Raw genomic sequence first — 10,128 nt, forward strand, 5'->3', positions numbered from 1 at the left:
AATAAGCAGCAGAGGCTACATTTTATGATAACACGTGCAGGCTTTTTTGTAAGTCCTGCAGTAACAACCAATTAAGAAAATTGACGTCCAAATTGAATTTGTTGATCATTTGAATGAGGTGTGTATCAGTGCTGGGCTGAAACAAAAGCCTGCATACCCAGACAGTAGTTTTCCAGGACCCAGATTCATGCCCGAGTTGAGCATGCGTAAATGCAACGTAGTTGCTTTTTTATGGCCTTTTCTCTCTATGTAGTCTTACTTTAAATTGAAACATGAGAATAGCATGCTATTCACCCACTATTTGTTTGAGGTGGAGCTAGAATAAATGAAGGTGTGGAGGAGGTGTGTCTACAGATTCTGACCTTTACCTAATTCCCTCATAATTCCACCACCTTGACGCGCAATGAAACCATGAACAAGGTCTAGCGAATTTACCGGTTCCAAGTGCAAGATGCATCTACTTCATTTCTTTCTGATAGAAATAGTACCGTTCTCCGTGCACTGTCGTTTACAACTTGGTAGGATCTATTGATAAGAGCTAGGTAAATGACTAATCCGTTTGGAGAAGGGAATCGTAAATACACATAGCAATTGTTTTTTAGATGATTTTTCCTTATGGTCCCTGGAGACGAATGTGAAACCAGCCATATGGAAGAAAACTGAAAATCATATTTTCACAGTGAAATAAGATATAAATAGCTGTGCCGTTATTCAGAATTGTTATTGTGTGCCCTCATAATTTGCATGGATGAAATTTGGAGACCCAAGCTATAGGCTTCTGTAGGGCTGGAACCTCCCGAGTTGATGTATACGCTTTATAATGTTTTGATTATATGCTTTTCTCTGTTTTATTTTCCAGTTTGTATCATGATAAACATTAGCCACTACCAGGAGCCGCAGTCAGTAATACCCATATGGATTTCTTTTCGCATCATTCATTTTCTTGAGGGTCGCTAGCATTAGTGGATCATATCTGGCTAACGTTGCGCAATATTTTGGGACATGTAGCCTATTTGAATCATTATGGAACTCAGACCAGCCGGTTAAACCTGGAGCCTGGCACAAGGCTCACAGCAACTAGACCGTTGTCATACATTTCCATGATTAGTGAGAATTAAGGTTATATTTATACAAAAAGGTAACTCCTTTTTCCTTCTTCCAATATTTCATGGATTGAATTTGAATATGACAGCTTTCAGGATGAATCAAACCACTGTATTCGTGGTCCTTCTGTAGCTCAGTTGGTAGAGCATGGCGCTTGTAACGCCAGGGTAGTGGGTTCGATCCCCGGGACCACCCATACGTAGAATGTACTGTAATGACTGTAAGTCGTTTGGATAAAAGCGTCTGCTAAATGGCATATATTATATTATATTATTATTCTTATTCATCAATATCCAGTATTTAGTGCGTAGACTCTCCCCCAAAAAAATGTACGATTCATACATACTTTCCTAACCCTAAAATGTGCCGAAATAATCTGCAAGAGTATTTTTAAATCTAGTTGGTACTGAAACGGAGAACAATATGCATAGATGGCTTTCTTTCATTGATCCCCATGTTCTGAACCTGTTCTCTTAATGTTTTCCATTGAGTCTGTTGACAATTGTAATTAAAACCTTATTTAAAGAGATACATGTACTGAAAATCCCATTGAATGAAACTCCACGAGAAAATATGTTGGCCAGCAAGTGGGAAGGTTTTCAGCAGTTGAATTAAATGTATACAAAGTGTGCAAGGTAGCCAACTAAATAAGGTAAATTGGTATACCAAATACTGATGAGTGCATAGGAAAGGAGTGCGTGATTGGCTATGAAAAGCCAACTGACATTTACTCCTGAGGTGCTGTGAACCTGTTGCACCTCGACAACCACTGTGATTATTATTATTTGACCATGCTGGTCATTTATGAACATTTGAACATCTTGGCCATGTTCTGTTATAATCTCTCAACCCGGCACAGGCTGAAGAGGACTGGTCACCCTCATAGCCTGGTTCCTCTCTAGGTTTCTTCCTAGGTTCTGGCCTTTTGGGAGTTTTTCCTAGCCACCGTGCTTCAACACCTGCATCGTTTGCTGTTTGGGGTTTTAGGCTGGGTTTCTGTACAGCACTTTGTGACATCAGCTGATGTAAGAAGGGCTTTATAAATACATTTGATTGATTGATTGCGTAGGAAAGGCATCAATTCCTAAATCGGGATCGGACCCCAGGAACATAGTTAGAAAACCCTGTTGTAGCCAGTAGCCTATGGGATTATGTCTTCTATTTCAGACCACAAGCCATCACGTGTTGTCTGCCTATCAGGGTTGTGTAGAGTGGACAGGCCAACACAGATGACTAGCAAACCCCATCCCCGGATTTATCATCAGGGTTGTTAGGGAGAAGCTTTAGCTCTCCACTCTTCAACTCACAAGCACTGCAGACTTAAGCAAGTACTTTAATCAACCATACACTAATATAGCCTACTAAAGCACCCCTTTTCACTCTGCACATCCGACATTCCAGTCAAGATCAACAGTTAGGACCAATTCTAAAACCCGGAAAGAATTTCTGATTGATTTAGGATATGCCCTGTCTGTCTGAGACTGATTTCTTCCCGGTTGAGAAGTACACCCTTAGAAAAAGGGTTCTTCGGCTGTCCCTATAGGAGAACCCTTTTGGTTCCAGGGTTCTACATGCAACCCAAAAGGGTTCTTTCTACCCGGAGCCAAAAAGTGTTCTTCTTAGCGTTCTCCTTAGGAGCCTTTAATGAACACTTTCGGAGACAGAGAGCTGGTTTGAAGCGCAGGGCACAGCAGATGTTTATTGTAAAGGACCACAGAAGGAGTCAAGTAGTTTGGTCCAGGGGCAGGCAGAAGGTCATACACAGGGGGTCCAAAAGGCAACAGTACAGGCAGGGAAAAGTTGAATAACGTCGTCTGGGAGATCAGGCAATAGGTTGAGAACAGGAAATCCGCTAAAGTACAGGCAGGGAATAGGCAAAAGGCATCGTTAGTGAGGCAGGCAGAAACTATCATACACGGGAGGATTAAATTATGGGGAAACCAGCGTTCCAACTAGAAGTGTGTCACAAACAAACAATACCTCACAAAGATGGGGTGCAAAGAACTGAACTAAATAGTGTGTGATAATGACATACAGGTGTGTGAACAGGTGATCAGAATTCAGGTGATTGGGATCTGGAGAGTGAACTGCATTCAGGGATCTACGTGTTTGAGAGTGTGAGTTGGAAGCAGACGTTACAGGGACAGCCAAAGAACCCTTTTAGGTTCTAGATAACACCTATTTTTCTAAGAGTAAAGTAGGCTAAATCTGCTGTAAATGATTGCAGCGATCTAGAGGGGAAGATCTGGGCGGATGGCCCGGGCGGTTTGTAATGGAGCTTTCAGAGACTCAGCAGTAGCATCCGTGTCCCTCACCAGAGCACATTCACCTGTGACAGAGTCAAGTCAGTGTTGCGCCATAAATCAGACTCCCTTCTATGAGACAAGGAACCATAGTCACTGTCAAATTGAGTCTCATGTGTAAACGGGAGAAGCACCCTGTAAATAAACGTGTGCAGGTGCAGAGAGCTGAGTGACTGTAGAGGACAAAAAACAGTAGTAGTAATGACTTCCCTCAGGATATTACTATAAACGTTGGTCCTGAGGAGACGAGGAACAAACTATTAGAATTTCCCTAAGACTCACTTATGCTGTTTGCAGACTGTGCGACACTAATAAATCAGCTCTTATCTCATGGCAGGCCGTGGTTGTTTTTGTTGTTGTTGTTGTCACCGTGTTCATTTAGCTGGGCAGGAACCGAGATGGAGAGATGCCAGGATGGAGACTGTTTAAACTGAACAGAAGGAGGGGTGGGAGGACAGGAGAGGCGTGGTGTTTGCTTTCATGCTGCCTGGCTGGAAGACTTGGACTCTCTGTCAAAAGCTCAGTTCTTTTAGATTTTCTTTTCTTTATTGTTCTTTAAAACATGTTTTTCTGCAGTCGTCTTAGTATGTAGCATGTAGGCTTGATAAATCCCCCTTTCCCCTCATTCCTCCTAACAACATTTTAGAATGACGGAAATATGTTATATTATATTCGTATTATTGCCACTGCTCTCTGCTGGTTTAGACAGCAGTCTATTTTTGCAGAGTTCCCTTCCATTGACATGTTCAGTGATTTAGAAACTGGAATTAGAAACTGGATCGTGGTCATTTAGCCAAGCTTGATTGTAAACAGTACTATCTTAACCCTAACTCCTAACCTTTTGATCTGACCTTAAGGTTACCCCTAATAACAACAAATTGCTTCCTGTTGTGGTGCATCCAATTAACAAATAACTTGCCTGGACTGTACTGCAACACTCAAACCCCCAGCCAATCACAGCTCTGTTTACTTCTATGTCCCCTCAGACCACAACTCTGATTGGGCTGCTGAAGACCGCCCGGCTGCTCCGACTAGTTCGCGTGGCCCGTAAGCTGGACCGATATTCAGAGTACGGCGCCGCCGTCCTTATGCTCCTCATGTGCATCTTCGCCCTCATTGCCCATTGGCTGGCCTGCATCTGGTACGCCATCGGCAATGTGGAGAAGCCTATCTGGAGCACAAGATTGGCTGGCTGGATAACCTGGGCGTGTCCATTGGAAGAGGTACTAGGCAAGCCAAAATATACTGAATTACTGAATATCATAACAACATGTACCATGGACTTGTGCCTCAATGTACCCCAATACTATTTACTGTATCACATGACTCTTTAATAACGATGCAGTTGAATGATCGGAAATAACTTTAGGATTTGTTAATTACACTAAGAAATATTGGTACAAAATCAGATGTATAAAAAAATATACTTTTCCCGTTATTATGTTGGGATAATACTGTAGAAAAAATACAGTGAAATGTATCGAACCATGAACTGAGTGTACTGTCTCACCCCCTAGGTACAACTACAGTGACCCCAGCTCTGGCCCGTCCATCAAGGACAAATACGTCACGGCCCTCTATTTTACCTTCAGTAGTCTGACCAGCGTGGGCTTTGGCAACGTCTCACCCAACACCAACTCCGAGAAGATCTTCTCCATCTGTGTCATGCTGATTGGCTGTGAGTGTTTAGACTGAAAACAGATGGAATGAATGAACGAACAAACAAATGAATACATTATACACATTTCGACAATGAATCACTATTACTGTAAAGCCAAGTAGTACTACTCAATAAGTTATTGTACTACTATATTCCTAGCTACTGATTAATTAAGGGAAATTAGAATATTGCTAACAGTGATGACGACATGATGACCACCTGTCTGGTGTGATTCTCCCTCTCGCAGCCCTGATGTACGCCAGTATCTTTGGTAATGTGTCGGCCATCATCCAGCGGTTGTACTCTGGTACGGGGCGCGGTACCACCTGCAGATGCTCCGGGTCAAAGAATTCATCCGCTTCCACCAGATCCCCAACCCACTGAGGCAACGCCTGGAGGAGTACTTCCAACACGCCTGGAACTACACCAACGGCATCGACATGAATATGGTGCGAATGGGGGGGGGTGGGGGGTTGTGTAGGGAGGAAGGTGGGGGAGGGTGGGGGTGGGTGGGTCCGTGGGGGTGTAAGGGAGGCTGTGTGTGTGTGTGTGCGTGTTTGTGTGTGTGTGTGGGGCTAATAAGTCTTCCAAGTGAGACTTTGGCAAACAAAAATGCTCATATTGGGACATAATGTTAGTCATATGGTGGGATAAGGGAATAGATAGTGGTTAAGTCTCAGATTGATGATTCAGATTGCTGCTGTTCTTCAATAGGTTTTTCATGTTCAGCCCCCAGTTTCAAGACGATGGTTATGTTACTGCCTTTGCTGTGTTTCTCCTACAGTACTTAGCTTCTCGGTGAAGCTGTTCAATGTTTTTTTCTGACCTTAAACAACGTTGTCTCCATGACGGTTCTTACCATTAACATATAGCCCAGTGTGTTCCTTAGCGACATGGTTATATGACATTATTATGATCTTGATTAAGATTCTAAACTCTAGAATGAAAGCCATGGATACTGTATGTAAACCGGCTTTCCCTGGTGATGCTAACTGTACTTGCTTAAATGTGTCTTTTCCTTGTCTGCCTCATGTCAAATGGAATGACTTCATCACTCTGGGTAAGAGCAGGAGGTACTGTGTTCAAAGAAACGTGTTGTTTTCAAAAGAAGGCATAGTGTAGTAAATCGTTGACCAAGACGAAATCAAAGAATACCTTTATTAAAATCCATAACTTGTCTTTATAGTCTAGGAAAAAGCATGATAATTTGAAGGCATGCTCCCCAGTTATTTTTAAATACTGTAGTCCTCTAGATCATGCCTTGTACACTGAGTATAGAAAACATTAAGAACACCTTCCTAATACTGAGTTGCAACCCCTTTTGCCCTCAGAACAGCCTCATTCGTCAGCACATGGGCCCTACAAGGTGTCGAAAGTTTCCATGCATAGGATTACTGGCCCATGTTGACTCCAATGCTTCCGATAGTTGTGTCAAGTTGGCTGATGTCCTTTGGGTGGTGGACTATTCTTGATACACATGGGGAAATTGTTGAGCGTGAAACCCAGCAGTGCTGCAGTTCTGACACATCAAACAGGTGCGCCTGGTACCTACTACATTACCCCGTTCAAAGGCGCTTAAATATTTTTTTGTCTTGCCCATTCACCCTCTGAACGGCACACATACACAATCCATATCTCAATTGTCTCAAGGCTTAAAATCCTTCTTTAACCTGTCTCCTCCCCTTCATCTACACTGATTGAAGTGGATTTAACATGTGACATCAATAAGGGATCATAGCTTTCACCTGGAAAAAGCAGGTGATCTTTAATGTTTTGTCCACTCAGTGTACATACTGACTTCCCTATTGCATGCCAGCCAGTAGTATAACCCTCAGTGCTTCTAGCAGCCCATATTGTCCATCACAGATTGACTTGCATGTGGCTTGCCACAAGGTCGCCGTTTGCACGAAATGTGTGTGTTCAAACACAAACCACATAATTTATATGGCAGTTAGAGGCACAGACAGCCTGGCACTGCCAGGTTTCCCTCCGTGTGGGAGGCTTGGCACACATGTCCAGCGATATTGCACCTGCACTGCACTTGCCAAATGTTGTTCAATCTCTCCTTTCCAAAATCTTCTGCTATGATTTTATTCCCCAACTATTGAAAAATAGCCTCTCTTTTTCAAGAAATGTAGATTTGTCCAGATGAGTTTTTGTTAATAAGGTCATTGTTTTGTATGTGATAGAGTAAGAATGTTTCATTGTTTAATGTTCCCCTTTGTGTGTTTGAAGCCTTCCCTTGCCCCTCTGGTCCTCTGTGATTTCACAGTTCAAGATTTGATCCTCTGTTTACAGTCATCTCATGAACTTTAACCTGTAACCTTTGACCCTGTGTGGTGTTCAGTCCCAGGCAAATTACTTGTTTTCCAATTGAGGGCATTAATGTCACTGAATCATTTAGGTGACATTTTTTCCAGTGATACTATTTGCATTTAAGCATGTAGTAATTGAAATAGTTGAAATACTTGTCACTCTGATCCTTAAACTCTAAATGACATGACAGGTTAATTCAGTTTTGAGGTAAGTATTTTATTTATTCATTTTTATAATAAATCTGAATCACAGACACTAATGATACCCCACGAAGATAGAAAGTTCCCTCATGAGCACACTTGTGCTAATTATTTATTTATTTATCAAAGGGAAGGTGTGTTTCCATGTCTGTTTCCATGTTTTCCTAGTTTGTTGTGTCTTGTATAGCAGTGTTGGATATCTGTTTACCCCCACCTGCTATTACTCTGATTAAAACTATGGGTAGATGCCATAAAAATACCCCTCAAACAGTCACATATGACAATGCAGTATTTAGATTTTGAGAAGAAGACCAAAACACAATTGGCAATTGTATCAACCCATTGGATTCAAACCAAATCTAACTTGCAAACTCAAACCAAACCCACACCCAAAGACGTCTCAAGTTAGTTTGACAGCACACCTCTGATAACACCATAAACACTTCCGTCCCAGTCCTATCTGACCATTTTTTCCTATTGCTGTGGCCTGTCTTTTCACGCCCCCAGGTCCTAAAGGGTTTCCCAGAGTGTCTCCAGGCTGATATCTGCCTCCACCTCAACGCGGGATCTGCTCCAGGCTGCAAGGCATTCCAAGGCTACTATGGCCGCCTGAGGGCCCTGGCCATGAGGTTCAAGACCACGCACTCCCCACGGGCGACACACTGGTCCACTGTGGAGACGTGCTTACTGCCCTACTTCTTGTCCCGAGGGTCCGCCGAATCCTCAAGGAACATTGTGGTGGCCAATTTTGGGTATCTTCTCGTGTGGGTAGTTAATTATTGTTCCAGCAGATTAATATATCTTTATTCAACCTGGTAGGTTATTGAATACACATTCCCTTTCACAAGAACAACCGGATGAAAGGTTGCAATTAAAACCAAATTTCATTGTTTGTCAACTTGACGCTGGTGTGCAGTAGCAGCACATAAAAAAAGTCCCCAACCGAAATATACGCGAGACACTAGTTACTGCAACAATAACTTTGTCTTTTTATTCATGTCGGGCTGTGGAAGGTGTGCTGTTCTCCAGTAAATTGACATCCTGAAGATGTGGCTGTGTGAATACCTATGGCTGTGTGAATACCTATGGCTGTGTGAATACTTCCTTACTGGATGTTCACACTACTCAAACACTTCTAATGATTTCCCTCTGCCTGAAGGTCAGCTTAATCAGGCTGTTTGGATGAGAAACAGTCTTAGAACAGCAGCACTGCCGGCACACTTTCAAACACTGTTTTTGTCTCTAAACAGTTCAAGCGGTACTGGAAATGAATAGTAACACAGCACAGTTCAGGTGTCCCAGTGCTGCACTTCTCATCAAAGTGTGTGTGTGCGTGTGTCTCTTGCCTCTCTGTGTGTGTCTGTATACCCTCTGTGTACTGTTTATTAGAGGCTAGTCTCGCTATTCTGCTATGCCTGGGTGAGCAGCTGACATCTCTAATGAGCACAGATTCTCATGGCTCCTTCCAAGAACAAACTGTGATAGACAATAGCGCTGTATAGGAGGGTTTTATAGCTGGGAGAAGAGAGAGAGAGGTAGCGGATAAAGGAGAGTGCGATAGAGGGGAAGATAAAGAGTGGGGGGTGAGATGGGGGAGAGAGAGAGAGAAAGGGGCGGGGGGGGGGAGAGACAGAGAGAGTAGAGAGTGGGTGGAGGGAGAGAGGGCAACGTAGGGTGGTTTATTGGATCATGTATTATGCTATCTAATTGCCTGCTGAGGGTGATGGAGTGTTGGTGGGGTTAGCAGTCGCTGCTCGCAGGAGATATTGACATCCCTGGGATGTAATCAGAGTAAATCTCCCCTTCATCTCTCCTTCCTTCTTTCCCATCTCCTTTATCTCTCTCTCTCTCCGTTTCTCTCTCTCTCTCTCTTTCTCGGCGTCAGCCCAGCGCCAAGCAAGTGTAACAGGCTAAGCATTGTATAAACTGCTCATTTCTCACTCAGCCAATGAGCTTCAGCAAAACGCAGCGACACAATAGGGTCATGGGAAGACGGCGGTCGTGTTCCCTGCTCAGACATTGCTGATGCATGCCAGATCTTACAACTCCTGGATATTTTGCGCATCAGTTAACCAGATTATACAGTATGTTATAGCAATCTGATGGCTGACGTTACAGTTGATGACATGGCAGGTAACCATTGGTTGGCACATGCAACAGCTAAGCAGGGGAAAAACCACAGGTGTGTTGAATGAGATGGGTTTTAATAAGGACTCGTTTACCAATGGTAGTCACACAAATGCTAGTCAAGTATTTCTATGCAAATTCTATTGTGAATTAGTAATTGCAATTAGTGTGTAATCGACAGAAAGCAATAAACAATGAATTGTATCTGTAAAATAGATGTTGCATCGAGCTTTTGAAGTTAAATTGGTGAACTGACCAGAGGAAAGACTAGGTACTTGTCCTTACTCTCACCTTAACGCCTGCCCAGGTTTGGACAACACTGTATTCGTTCATTTGACCATGGAGATCTAGGCCAAGAGCCAGGCCATGCTGTGGGGCATGTACCACACATACACACACACACACACACACACACACA

General features: G+C 43.1%; 1 pseudogene; it reads left to right on the plus strand.

Moving 5' to 3' along the window:
• The window catches only part of LOC127926056 (potassium voltage-gated channel subfamily H member 7-like), a 54,734-nt pseudogene extending 46,399 nt beyond the window's left edge, over positions 1-8,335 (plus strand).
• The last annotated feature ends 1,793 nt before the right edge of the window (positions 8,336-10,128 follow it).

This window comes from Oncorhynchus keta, unplaced genomic scaffold (genome assembly GCF_023373465.1).
Source record: "Oncorhynchus keta strain PuntledgeMale-10-30-2019 unplaced genomic scaffold, Oket_V2 Un_contig_667_pilon_pilon, whole genome shotgun sequence".
Taxonomy (NCBI): Eukaryota; Metazoa; Chordata; class Actinopteri; order Salmoniformes; family Salmonidae; genus Oncorhynchus; species Oncorhynchus keta.